The sequence below is a fragment of the Gorilla gorilla genome, chromosome 13, assembly GCF_029281585.2.
Source record: "Gorilla gorilla gorilla isolate KB3781 chromosome 13, NHGRI_mGorGor1-v2.1_pri, whole genome shotgun sequence".
Taxonomy (NCBI): domain Eukaryota; kingdom Metazoa; phylum Chordata; class Mammalia; order Primates; family Hominidae; genus Gorilla; species Gorilla gorilla.
Window position 1 is genome coordinate 36,706,255 of NC_073237.2, and position 15,009 is coordinate 36,721,263.

Sequence of the window (15,009 nt, forward strand, 5' to 3'; positions counted from 1 at the left end):
TACCCAAGTCTACCTCAGGCTGAAGCATGTGTTTTTTCCTCTGCATGACACTTGCACTGGTGTCGCAGTACTTACCCACGTGCCCTATCCACTCAACAAACATCTCATGATCACCCATTCTTATGTCACATTATAGAGTGACCAGCTATCCTAGCTTGCCCAGCACTGAGAGGTTTACCAGGATGCCAGACTTGCAGTGCCAAAACTAGGAAAATCCCAGGCAAAATGGGATGAATTGGTCATCCTAACTGACCTGTGAAGAGGTCTGGGTATGCAAACCTGGAGTGCAGGAGACATATGGAGCTATAAAGTGAGATCCTAAATGCAAAACTTTCTCTGAAAGTCACTTTATTTCACTTCTTGAGCACAATCCCATGTCCCCTATCCTAAGTGTGGCTAAACCCAAATGTGGTCTGTCCACGCAAACTGTTAAAATAACCATGCCTGATACTCTATATTACACTCCCACCTGTCAGCTGGGAATCTGCCAGAACCTGGGTAGCAGGTTTTCCCAGTCATCTGCAGGTCTGCATCATCCAATCTAATACCCTGCCTGATATAGAGGAGGAATTGAAGCTTAACGATGCATCCTTTAACTAACTTTGCTCTTTGATCCACCTAATACCTAAATCTCTTGAGAACAAATTAAGACTTTATGAAGTCTTGAGTTGTTGTTGCTTTGTTATTGGCCTCTAATTCCAAACCCAGTAAATCTCTTATCAGCCTAATGGCAATATCTCAACTCTGGTACATGGTTCTTGATCTTCTCTTATAACTTTACAAGTCTACATGCTGGTGACAATACAAATAGGGAAGGCTGTTGACTGAGGGAACACTTAATCTAAAATTTATATTCTGAAGTATGTGAAACCTGATCCTGGTCTCTGTTTCTCACTCAGAGTTGACCACAGGGTTCAAGTGGGCTGGACAATGGGGCCTCCAGCTGTGGTAAACTACAAAACCAGCATCTCCCACTGATCCAGGCCCATGTTGTGTTCCAGGAGCAGCATCTCCAAGCATCTAAATCTCTTGGACACTTTTTATCGGAGGAAATCTAAACGTTTACAGTGCCAAAACCAAGATACATTGTTTGGCTGGAATACTGAGCATACAGATGGATGCAAACCAAAAACTCTGCCTACCAGATGACCCCCTCTGGGAGTCAAGAGTCTGTTTTGGAGTGGTCTTATGCTGAGATTTAGCCTGTTCAAAATAAAATGAGATACAGCAGCCATACAGGGCCATTGCCATGCACTATGGGTGATGGCTGCCTCCTGCATCAACTGACCTTTACCAAGACTGTCACTTCCTTGTTTTAGCATCCCCAATAAATGCCACCTCTTTTCCTCATGCAAGCACTGAATAAACTGAAAAATAAAACAAAGGAATGACAGATTATGGTTAGATTGAAAGATGTAGCTTAGTGAGCAAGAATACGTATGCCTGGAAGTCAGACATCACATCAGGCAGATTTGCACACTTCTCCCAAGAGAACTGGAGAAGACTTCCTCTTGGCAGAAGAGTGGAGAATTAATATTTTCTGCAGCCTTCCAAAGAGAAGAGGGAAAAAAAGAGCAGGGATACTTGCACACAATTTGCTCTTCTTCAATTTGCCAATCGGATAAATCACTCTGATATTCACTCACATCTTTATGAATGAGGAGGTTGAAGGGTAGGTAGGGGTTAGACTAATGGATTTTCCCCCACTTGAAGAAAACAACATATACGCCTATTAAGTCCAGCTCCAGGCAAGAAGTACTCTTGTTCCACTAAGACAAGGACACATGGATCAGGATTTTCAGAAAAAAGTGAAGCTCAGTTGAGTGGTGAAAACTGCAAGTGCTCTAGGAAGAGAAGGGAGCAACGGGAAGGGATGATACGAACGGGGCAGGCTTCTGAGACAGGGAGACACCTCTGGCAGAAGGAGAGGAATGAGAATAATTTGGAGAGCAAACAAAGGAAAGGATGATATTCCTGAAAAAGGAAAAAGCCAACCAGAATGGAGAAGTGCAGTGTGAAGGAGAGAGTGCAAATTTCGGACTCATAGGGGTGAGAATCAGTGGAGTATGTAGTGTTTCCACTTATCAGAGAAGCTAATGGCCTCAAGCTGAAAGCAATAGGGAGCCTTAGAGGTTCCTTGGCCAGAAGTAATAGGCTTAAACTGGGGTGAATGCATTTGGGAACCAAAATTACAACTAGTGAAAGCGTTTGGTTAAATGCATAATCAAGCTTTCTATCATACCTAGAGTTTTCATATCTATGCAAACCAAAATTGTGACTCCACTCTCTGTAAAAAACACAAAGTTGTTATGAAAAACACTTGTTACCAGACATTTGTATTTTCCACGGAAATTAAAATTTCTCGCAAGACGAAGCTTTTAAACTTGCTTTGGTGGGTGGCACAAAGCCACTGTCGGTACATGGTGGGTGCTCTGTGTCCGCCAGAGGTGCCCGTGAGGAAGGTCCCTCTGGCTGAGTGCTAAAAGCAGCTCGGATGAGGAGAGGCAGGAGCAGAGACAGTCACCTGCCACACCTTTGAAGGTGCCCTCTGGGTACTGTGCTCTCAAAAATCCCTCAGGAGATGCTTCAGGGCTGCCCAAAATATCCCAGGCACGATTTACTGGGTCAAAAGTTTAGAGTAAACCCTGAGGTTTGAAGCATTATTTAAATTCAACCTTCTGTCATTAGGCCAATGAGACCTTTCTCAAACACCCTCTCCCTCTGGCTGAGGAAAAACTGTGAGAGGAAAATTAGTCCTCAGATGTCTTGGTGGCTCTGGTCCTCTGGCAGCCTTTTCCCTCCCCCACGGTGCTTCCTTTCATTAGTGTGGAATCTTCCCACCTTTTCCCCCATTTCTCCCCTTAATAAGCTCCCTCAGAGAGGTTCCACTTCACTCTAGCTTAGATGTTGATCAAAAGTCATTTGCTTTTGACACTCTTGAATTTCATCTTATGATGAAAGGCTTTTTCTCCATGAAAAGAATTTGAGCCCCTGGGAAGCTGAGGAGAGAAAGATTTCTGTAAAGAGCTTTCCAGAACCACAGACATTACCTCCAAGGACAATAAGATCCTGACTTCATCCCCAGTCTCCACCTCTCCCTGTCATGCACATGGCTCTGCCCACACTGTTCCTCCCAGGCACCAGTCAGGCTGTGTCACCCAGAGGCTGCTCTCTCTTCTGCCCCGGGGAGATGAAAACTGCAGCCCACCAGAGTTGCCAGACTTCCCTGGCCCCTTTCACTTTGATCTCCTCACAGTCATTGTGAATGCCTGAGGATATCTGTGCCCTGAGGGCCTGCAGGGCAGTGCTGAGCAAGGGAGTCTCAGCCCTGCCTGTTGGAAGTGAGATCACAGAACATGGGGGATGAGGAGAATGTGGTGTACCCACATGTGGAGAACCTCAGGGTCTAGCTTGTCGTGCATTTATTCAATCTACAAATCTGATAGGGTGTCTAAAATACAGTATCTACCTTCAAATATAAATTCCTATTCATTTATTCATCAACAAATTTAGCCAGATGGGGTCTGAAATAAAGTTTTCAAGAGCTTTAGATACTAGAATTTTAATATTGGGAGGGATCTTGGAAGCCATCTGCCCAAATTCCTACAACAGCAATCATCTTTCTAATATGCCTGACAGGCATTGAAATAGAGGCAGCCCATTTTTTCCATGGACAACACCAGGTCTTAGAAATTACTTTTCTACAGTAAGCCAAAATCTGCCCTGTCAGTGTATTTCTAATGTCTAGACTACAGAGAAACCCCTATGCCCCACAAAAGTTTGTCAAATATGTGCGTGATGGCTTCTTGACTGTCCTTATAGTCAGCAGCAACATCTGATGGTTCATTCACTCATTCCTTACTAAGAGCTATACTTCCGTGCCCTTCCCATTCCAGTTGCAAGGCTGGAGACATTCTCTGGGGTCTCAGGGTCCCCTGAGAAACACGTGAGCAGATCTGCAGATGATCTCACAGAAGTGGATGCAGGATCATCCCAGTGCACAGAGGGGTTTTTGCTGTCCGTGAGCTGTTTCTATACTCCTCTCCTTCTGACATTCAGGTCCTTCAGAGTCATAAATGACCAAGAGAGGCAGGGACAAAAATGGCTAAAAGAGGGACAGCAATGCACTAGATCAAATAACAAGGATGCCACTGTCAGACTGACTGGAGATTCTAACAACTTTGGCAGTTACTAGCTGAGTGACCTTGAACAACTAACTGAACCTCTCCAATCTTGACTCATCATGCACGAAATTGGGAAGGTAACGTCTTTCTTATCGATTATTTTAAAATTTTATGAGATATTACATGTAAAAAGCATTGCACAAATTAAGAGAATAATTATTAGAAGCTATTGTTGTTGTTAGTGCTACACAAGTGTCCAAAGGACAGATTGGACTAAGAAAAAAAAAAAAAAGCTCTGTATTACTTTTTATGGCTTGCTATTGGTCCCTTCTTTCCAGCACAGTCCTGGCCATCTGGATTTAAAGCTGTTCCCTCTGTGCCCCTGCTGGTGAGAAGGGAAAATAAACATCATTCCCTTGGTGTGCTAGGTCTATATCCTGGAGAGAACCCAGTCTCTGCCAGGAATGAATTTGTTTCTCTGCAAGTCAGAGACTTTCTCTGTCTATCCCAGCTGAGCTCTGAGGAGATAGGGGTTCAGATATAAATCAGAGAGCAGCAGGACCAATGTTTCACCTTTTGCTGTTCCAAATCCATATCCCCATTGTGCCATCTGTCCTATTTATAAATGAGATCACATCACAGCCTACCCCACCAGTACCAGTGGAATTCCCTCTACTCACCTTTAGCCATTTATCTCTAGTCCACCAGCCTCTGCTAAACACTAAACTATCAAAGTGATTCTAGAAATTACTCTCTAGAATTGATGCCAGTCACTGAAACATTGGAAAATATCACATCCAATTGTTTCTCTTCTCCTGAGGTGACACATTCCCTGGGACTTGAGGCTCCCCAGAATTTGAGGCAAGTTACAAAAGGGACAAAAACAACCATAAGGAAATCCTGTAGATCCCGTGCATCTATCTATCCATCTAGTCACCCCAGCAGGAAGTTGCTATTCTGAATGTCAAGAACTAAGATGAGGTGGTTGCTAGAGGACAGGTCATTGTTGTCTTCAGGACCGACTACTTTTTTCCTCTGGATCTTTCTCTCTCAAATTGTGGAGTTGAGGTGACTGATTCTGTGTCCTTAGCAGGCAGTCATCTCTTATAAACCAGACTCTCTAATTACATGCTACCAAATGTTTATTTCCCCTTTGTTTCCCTCCAGCCTTCATGAAAACTCATCTCAGTGCTCCAGTCTTAGATGTCACCCAGGAGATTAAGGGAAGGGGCATTTGTACCACAGCACTGACCCAAACCTCTCCTGGCAGTGGCCATAGCCCCAGGAGGGTTTTATCGCTCTCAGGTTTTGTTTAGAAGTGACAGCCCTTCCTTCTGGATTCTTCTCTTCTTCCTTGTCTGTTCTCCAGCTTGTCTAGAACTTTAGTTTGGAAAGAGAGATAACATTTATTTATTTAATACATTTTGGTTTCTTATGAATCAATTATTTTGGAGAAAATATTTATCCCAGAGGGAGCACGAAACCCAAGTTTCCCTTTCTTCATCTTGGAAGAAACCCTGAGCCTCCTTTCCGCTTCACCACCTGCCTCTCCATTCTGTTTCTGCCTCAGGTTATGGCCTTTGTATTTCTTGCCTGGTTTCCTGCTAATCCTCCTAACAGCATTCTCTGACTCTGGCTTTCCTATACCTCTGTCCTAAGCATCTCAATCCATTGCCTGCCTCATTGAGCTAACTGATGCCAGAGTGGTCCACTCTGACTCTCAGATAAAGTCTAAGTGCTTTCTCAGGGCATACAAGGGCTTTTGTGCAAAGCACCATGAACTGCTCTCATTTCCTGAAAGCACACTGCTTTCTCTCACTGACTATCAAAACTGGCTTCCCAGAGCCTGCCACTACACTGTGCTAATAGCCATCTCAGTCCTGCCTTTGCTTAAAAAACCTCCCCTTTGGCTTCCTTTCATTCCCGCGGGTTTTCCAGGGCTCTCATCCTTTTCAGGATTCAATGGCCTCACTCAGGATATGGAAATCCAGACACATATGGTCCATGTTTCCTGGCTCCACATTTCCCACAGAAGGTCCACTCCTCTCCCCTGCATTCACTCTGGCTTCCTGCCTACAGTTGATCTTCATCCCGTCTGTGATTTTTTTCTATCAGGAGAACAAATGGAGAGAGGTTAAGAATCAAAAAGAAGAAAGGAAAAAGAGGAGAGATTGATTTTCCTTAAAGAAGACCTGGTCCTATTTCTGAAATGTCTCCTACTTTGAAAACCAGTGTACATCAGCTAGCATCCTAAAGGAACCTCAGTTCTCAGGACCTCAAATCAAGAGAGAGAGTCTACAGGATCATGAGCCAGACTGCCTGGGCCACCGTCTTTCTGCACCATGAGATAGGGACATTTGTTTATCACTTCCAGTTCCATTTGCCCAGTACCTGAGCTGTCAATATTTCAGTCTTTTATGCTCCCAATAGAGGCCAACGCCTTGGCACACTCACCCCCATTCACCACATTCCCAATTCTCTCTCACTCGTTCTTTTCCCTGGGCCATTTCCTGTCTCTTATGCCTCTATTGTCCTTCATCCTCAGATAATACAGATCTCCACAGTCTCATTCTGTCCAAAACCCTGGCCGAATCATATTCCACTACATTAAACCTCTGCCTATCTTCCCTAAGTCAGAAAACATAACTAGAGATGCCAGTTCCTGCTGGTGACTGTCAGGCTGGCAGCAAGTTCTGGCCAGAGGCAAGCAGCTGCTGGGCCAGGAGGTAGGGACTGGCTTGTCTAAGAACCGTTCTCTGTTCACAAAGCAACACCGTAAGAGCTTCTATTTCTTTTTTCATCAGAATGACTTTATTTTCTGATTTAAATAAAAAAGACAAGAAGAAATGAAAAACAAAGAGGGTGTGGAGAAAGAGAAATTCTCTTAAAAAGTGAAGGTGTTATAACTAGATAGTCTCAAATTTCCCTTCCTCTTTGTTCCTTGATGGCCACAGTGAAGCATATAAACGGGAAGGAATCCACTAAAATAAATGTATCCCTCTATTTCTGTTTCTAGCACTGTAAGTGCAGGCTGTGGACAGGTAAGAATGTCCGACACAGGGGACCCTGGAAGAGCAGCTCAAAGACATTAGGCCCTGGGCTCTCTAGGTTCTGTGCTGCCTCAAGCATATTAGAAAATACAATAATTGCAACACCACCATTCCTCCCCTCCGTGCTTTCCCTCACCCCACACTGAGGGACCTGAGACCCATGACACCCAAATCATAGGTCAACAAAGTCTATTCACATACTTGCTTAAGCAAAGGTAAGCAGTGCTGACCTCTAGCCGCCAGGGCAGCTTCTCTTAACTTCTCTCCTGCCAGTTGTTTCTACTTTTGACAACTCTTCCTGGTTGGACTGGGAACCCGCCATTCTTAGAAAGGTTCATTAAAACCCAGTCCTCTTGTCCCTAAGATGGTACATTCTTTTAGTTCCGAGACATATCTGACCATGGCCCTTGACTAACTGGGATAACTAGAATTTGCAAAATCTCCAGAATTTCCACTTACGTCAAATCAGTGACACCTTCAGTTTCAGTGCATTCTGAGGATATTCAAGGTCACACACACTATCATGTCATCAGTCATGATACTATCCCCAGATAAAGCTGCCACTCAGCATACCTGTTATTCTCATTGTCATCTCCAAGGAAAACAACAATTTTCCTTGCCCATTGACCTACATTTGGTGTCTTTTTGCTGTAACTGCATTAGAACAGAAATATTTTCTTGGCTTTCTAAGAGATTTTTGTATCTAAATCCCTGTAATTCACCCTAATAACTGACTCCAGCCTCCTGCAAAAGAAAAGCGCAAAAAGTTACTGAACAGAATAAACAAAGTCTCATTTAGGTTGCCCCAGTCTGAAAATAAGAAACACTAAAAGCCTTTATTCACACAATCAACCACCATTCCTCCTTAGCATTGCCCAAAACAAGGGTCTGGTTGCAAAGATATTATATCCAAAAACATTAAAAAGATAAAAAACAAAACCACCTACATTTCCATCACTCTCAAAAAGTTTATATTTTCATTTTTCTAATCCTTGCCTATCCTATACAAGAAAATAATTGCAATACAGTTGGATGCAGCCTTGGTATAAAATGAAGAAAACAATACAAAAGGTCAATGAAATGAAAAATTGTTTTTTGAAAAGATAAACAAAATTGACAAATCTTTAGCCAGACTAGTAAAAAAGAAGACTCAACTAAACAAAACCAGAGATGAAAAATGAGATATTACAATTGATACTGTGAAAATTCAAATGATAATTAATGGCTACTATATGCCAATAAATTGGAAAATCAAGAAGAAATGGGTAAATTCCTAGACATATAACCTACCAAGACTGAACCATGGAAAAATCTAAAACCTGAACAGACTAATAACAAGTAATAAGAGTGAAGCTTTAATAAAAATTTTCCAGCAATGCAAAGCCAGAGAGCCAATGGCTTCAATGCTGAATTATACCAAACATCTAAAGAACTAATACCAATCCTACTCAAACGCTTCCATAAGATAGAGGAAGAAGGAATATTTCCAAACTCATTCTGTGAGGCCAGTATTACTCTGATACTAAAACCAAAGATACATCTAAAAAAGAAAAGTATAGGCCAATAGGCCTGGTGAATTTTGATATTAAAATCCTCAACAAAACACTAGCAAATTGAATTCAACAACACATTAAAGAGATAATTAATCATGCCCAAGTGGGATTTATCCCTGGGATGCAAGGATGGTTTAACATATAAGCAAATAAATTAATGTATTACATCATATCAACAGAATGAAGGACAAAAATCATATGATCATTTCAATTTATGCTGGAAAAGCATTTCACAAAATTCAACATCCCTTCATGATAAAAACCCTCAAAAACTGAGTACAGAAGAAATGTACCTCAACATAACAAAAGCCATATATGACAGACCCATAGCTAGTATCCTACTGTATGGGAAAAAGCTGAAAGCCTTTCCCCTAAAATGGAGAACATGACAAGGATGTCCACTTTCACCACTGTTATTTGACATAGTACTGAAAGTCCTAGGTAGAGCAATCAGACAAGAGAAAGATATAAAGGGCATCCATATTGGAAAGGAAGAAGTCAAATTACCCTTGTTTGCAGATGACACAATCTTATATTTGGAAAAACCCAAGGACTCCACCAAAAAGCTATTAGAACTGATAAACAAATTCAGTAAAGTTGGAGGACACAAAATCAACATACAAAAATCAGAGCACTTCTGTATGTCAACAGCAAACAATCTTAAAATAAACCAAAAAAGTAATTCCATTTACAATAGCTACAAATAAAATACCTAGAAATTAACCAAAGAAGGAAAGATCTCTACAATAAAAACGATAAAACTTTGATGCAAGAAATTGAAGAAGACAGAAAACAATAAAAAGATAGTCCATGTTCATGGATTAGAAGAATCAATAGTGTTAAAATGTCCATACTACCCAAAGCAATCTACAGATTTAATGCAATTTTAATCAAAATACCAATGACCTTCTTCACAGAAATAGAAAAAAAATCCTAAAATTTATATGGAACCACAAAAGACCCAGAATTGCCAAAGCTATCCTGAGCAAAAAGAATAAAACTGGAGGAACCACATTGCCTGACTTTAAATCATACTACAGAACTATAGTAATCAAAACAGCACAGTAGCAGCATAAAAACAGACACATAATCAGTGGAACAGAATGAGAACCCAGAGATAAATCCATACATCCACAGTGAACTCATTTTTGTCAAAGGTGCCAAGAACATACATTCTCTTCAATTAGTGGTGCTGGGAATACTGGATAGCCATAGGCAAAAGAATGAAACTAGTCCACTATGTCTCACCATATACAAAAATCAAATAAAAATGGATTAAAGACTTACATCTAAGACCTAAATCTATGAAACTACGAAAATAAAACATTGGTAAAACTCTCCAGAACATTGGACTAGGCAAAGATTTCTTGAGTAATACCCCACAAGCCCAGATAACCAAGCAAAAATGGACAAATGAGATCACATCAAGTTTAAAGGATTCTGCACAGCAAAGGAAATAATCAATAAAGTGAAGAGACAACCTCCGCAATGGGAGAAAATATTTGCAAACTACCCATCTGACAAAAGATTAATGACCAGAGTATATAAGGAATTCAAACAACTCTATAAGAAACAATATAATAATTTGATTTAAAAACTGGCAAAATATCTGAATAGATATTTCTCAAAAGAAGACATACGAATGGCAAACAAGCATACAAAAAGGCGTTCAACATCATTGATCATCAGAGAAATGCATATCAAAACTACAATGAAATATCATCTCACTCCTGTTAAAATGGCTTTTATGCAAAAGTCAGACAATAACAAATGCTGAAAAGGATGTGGAAAAAAGGAAACCCTCATACACTATTGGTGGGAATGTAAATTAATACAGCCACTACGGAGAACAGTTTGCAGGTTCCTCAACAACAACAAAAAAAACTAAAAACAGAGCTATCTTACAATCCAACAATTCCACTCCCAGATATATATCAGAAGTAAGGAAATGACACTGAATTTTTGAAAAATGAAAAGCTTTTTATTGCAAGCTGGCTAATGAGGAAACAGGTGTCCAGCTCAAATCTGTCTCCCTGTGCTGGCTTTAAGGCAGTAATTTTATTAGAAAGGTTTAGGGGGTGGATTCTGGGATTGGTAGGTGATTGGTTGAAAGAAAGGGGAGGTCTAGAAAGTCCCTAAACATCTGCCATTATTTCTTCATGCCTCCTTATGAGTTCCATGTACAAACTTGGGAAGAGTTAGTATGAAATATGCAGCAGAAATTTGGGCTGTGAAGGTGGCACGCTTGATCTGCACAGACTTCATTTGGTCTTATTGGTTCCAACTTATTTTAGCCAGTTTTGTTATCTTACAAGCAGAGGGAGTTTCAGGGTTTCACCAAGTTGTTTCTGTTTTTTTGTAATCTACCATCCTGCAAGTGCAGGAATTTCTACTACACATTGTTTGCTTTATCTCTTTGGAGTACGATTTCAATTTCACTTTTATTATCTCACTAAATGGGAGATATTGTCACCATTAGCAAATAAGGAAACCAAAGCATAGAGAGATAATGAGTTGTCTAAAGGCACGCAAGAGTTAGTGACGGAACCACATTTTAACTCTGGGCCAGTGGTCCTCCCTTTCCCACAGAGCTGGGTGCATGTACAAGAAATCCATGAACTCCAAGGTAACTGCAGAAATTCTAGAACATAAACTCCAGAGACGAACATAAATATATACAAGTGGAGTCATGGAAGGACGCGGTGGCTCACGCCTGTAATCCCAGCACTTTTGGAGGCCGAGGCGGGTGGATCACGAGGTCAAGAGATCGAGACCATCCTGGCTAACACGGTGAAACCCCGTCTCTACTAAAAATACAAAAAATTAGCCAGGCATGGTGGCGGGCACCTGTAGTCCCAGCTACTCGGAGGCTGAGGCAGGAGAATGGCGTGAACTCGGGAGGCGGAGCTTGCAGTGAGCGGAGATCGCGCCACTGCACTCCGGCCTGGGCGACAGAGCGAGACTCCATCTCAACAACAGAAAAAAGAATGGGGTCACATCCTTGTTCAATAAATGTTAGTTATTATTATTAGCTTAATACTGATTTACTAAATGAATAAATTCTGATGTCAAAATTAATTCCATCCCAATCATCATAATAGCTACACTTCATTGATTGTTTACCCTGTGTCATGCACCATGGTATATGCTGTAAATGATTTATCTTATTTAATTTCCGCAACGTTTCTCTAAGGTATAATTTACTATCCCCGTTCTACAAATGAGAAAACTGAGGCTCTGAAAGGGGAAAAATTTGACCAAATTTAGACTAACATGTGACAGAACTAGGCTTCAAACCTAGACTCTGCCCCCAAGGTCTGAGCTCTTAATCATTGCATTGTCCTGCCTCGTGTCAATGGAACTCTGTTTATAATCCATCAAACAGAAGACGTAATGTTGCTTAAAAGAGAGAAAGGGATGGGGTGAACTTCTTCATATAAAGCAATTTCACAATGAAGTTGCTCAGTGGAGGATCTTAAAGGGAGAGAGAGAACAGAGATAGACTTTCAGGACAGTATAGACTTCGGGGAACAGCTGAGGTGTCGCATGTTACTATTGATAAAAGTGCAAAACCTGAGTTTTACTGGGATCCTCTGGTGCATCTCAAAGGCAACGCGAGTTTCTAAAGCTCGCAGCCATGTGGTCAGAGATGGAAAGGAATTTGCCAAATCTGAAAGAAGGAAGCAGGATTATTTCTATAGCATGATGATCCCATAGAAGTCTTCAGATCCAGGTAAAAGGTGAACCCTTAGTCTCAAAGAAACAAAGTATGAGTCCCATTGGCCAGCCAGTTTTAAAAGAGATTGAAAGCAAAGAAGAACAAGTTCCCAGCAAGGTAGCCTGTACAGAGAGATATTTCCCTTCAGGGAAGAAGACAAGAGGGAAGGACTGGAAAAGAGGCAACTTACATTCTCAGTGAGAGAGGGAACAGGTGTACCAGACTCCTAGTCTGCAAGTCAAATATAAATACCTGCCCCCCACCCCAACAAAAGCTTGAACCAACAGAATGAGAAGAAGATTTGAAAAGGGACAAGATGCAAATTAAATATACAACGCTACTAGTGTACCACTGAAGAGTTTGCTAGAATCACTGGGCTGAGGGAGAAAATGTGACAGCAGTGCCACTATCGCCTGGCAAGAACAGAGACTGGAAAAGCAATATTAGAGAAAGGCCAGAGGGCAATGTCATAGAAGTGCTTCTGACAGGTGTTGTCCTTGGGGAACAGCAGCAGGCCAAAGTGGAAGGAGAAAGTGTTACGGCTTAATGCCACTTGCCCTCCAGCTGAAAAGTCACATCATCACACAAAAGAAGGTTATAGATGAATGAAGTTTAACACAATTGTTCCTCTACCTCAAAAGTGAGCTTAGGCATTTGACTGAAATACTGTATACCGATATCTACATGCTAAAAAATGTAGAATGCCATGACATTTAAATTTATTAGCTGACAAACATTGTGTTGTGCCATCTGCCACTCTGTACTAAACTTCCTGTAACTAAAGATTCACAAACCCTCGAGAATAAGTATTAGGTAAAATAGATTCATTTTATATAATTGAACATAATTGTCCATGTAATGTTTTAACATAATATTACTCAACAGCTGTGCAGATAATAGAAGGGTTACTCACCATAGACCATATGCTGGCAATGAGATATGAAGACAGAACTCTAACGACCAGTGAACCCACAGCTTCACTGGGATGATGTATGGCTTGCTTCAGAAATTAGTTCAAGTTGAAGGCAGAAACCAAAGTAGAGTGCCACAGAGTGCCAAAAGCAAAGGGGCAGTGTTATCTCCTGACTCTCACTGTAGAGAGGGCATCACCCTTGCATTTCGTCAGTCTTAGCTCACATCGCCATCTGCTCTTCCCAAGGTTGGCTTTTTCTACATGGTCTCTCTTCCTCTTCCATAATTTTTCTAATGTTTTCAGTATTCTTCTTTTACAATCACATATTGACTAACCACAAGTGGGCACAGCTTCTCTTGCTTTATGTTCTGTTTGTTAAACAATATGGCAGCTGAGCTCTGGAACCAGAATTCTAAATTTCTAAATAATGGTTATTTGCTCTCTCATTAAACTTTTTCAAGTATCTTCATGTAAGTCCTAACCTGTCCCCATTATATGGGTAGATTTCATTATTCCAATTTTAGAGATGACAAAACTGAGTCTGAATATTTCAGTCGATCAAGTGCTTACTGAGTTTCTAGAAAGGGCCAAGCTAATGCAAGTCACTTGCCTATAGTGGTACAAATACTTAAGACAGAGCTAAGAAGTAGGATGTAATGCTTTGTTCTATCCATTAGTTCTTTTGGCAGTTCACTGCTAAATGACCTTGCTCAAGCTGTTTAATGTGTCTGTAACTCATGTTCAGCATTTTTGAAAGAAGAACCAAAAATCAACTAATTGGAATGTATCTACACATACCACTTTGATCAGATATAAATATTTTTAACATCTAACCAAAATCAGCCTACAAACATCAAGTCCATGTATACTATTTCAGGCCTTGACTCTATTAATTCTATTCAACTCTCCTTTTTAAAGCTTATAAACATTTTTTTTCAAACCTGCTTTGGTATAGTGGCCATTTCAAGTCTGTGGAATAAGATGAGATATATTTTGTTCTGATATATTATGCTAAGAAGTGTCTTACTTGCAGGCAAACTATTGTAAGTTGCCTCAATATTCACCGTATTATACATTTCACATTGTTCTGCCTATATTATTAAAGCTTGGTCTCTTGGAAAATATTATAAGGGAATTTAGCTATACATAAATATTGATAGGTGCAATAAAATAAGAACAGCATAAAAGTATTTCAGCACTAAAAGTTAAATGTGTTGGAGCCTAAGGAGAATCCTTTACTCTTTTGGTATTTGCAAATGACTTTAAACTCACATAAGATGATGAAATGATAAAAATGAAAATAACAAAATGCAAAAAAATTATTACAATATATTTCAAAAAGGAGTTAGTGGCTTAGAAAGACCCAAAATGACAAAGAAAAGTATAACATTCTAGAATTGAAACAAGTCACCACAAGTGCTCAAATACTGTTCTCCACCACAAGGTAATGACATTTTTACTAACATTCAGACAAATATAATAATCTCAAACTGTTTTAAGATTGAGAGAAGGTTATGAGAAAGAGTTACCGAAGCCAATATATATCAAACTTGGGGCTGACATTCGGTCTCAAATCCCCAGTGTTTGCAAGAATTTCAGCACAGGTGGTAAGTACAATCACCATATGTTCAAACTGGAGACATCTGCAGAA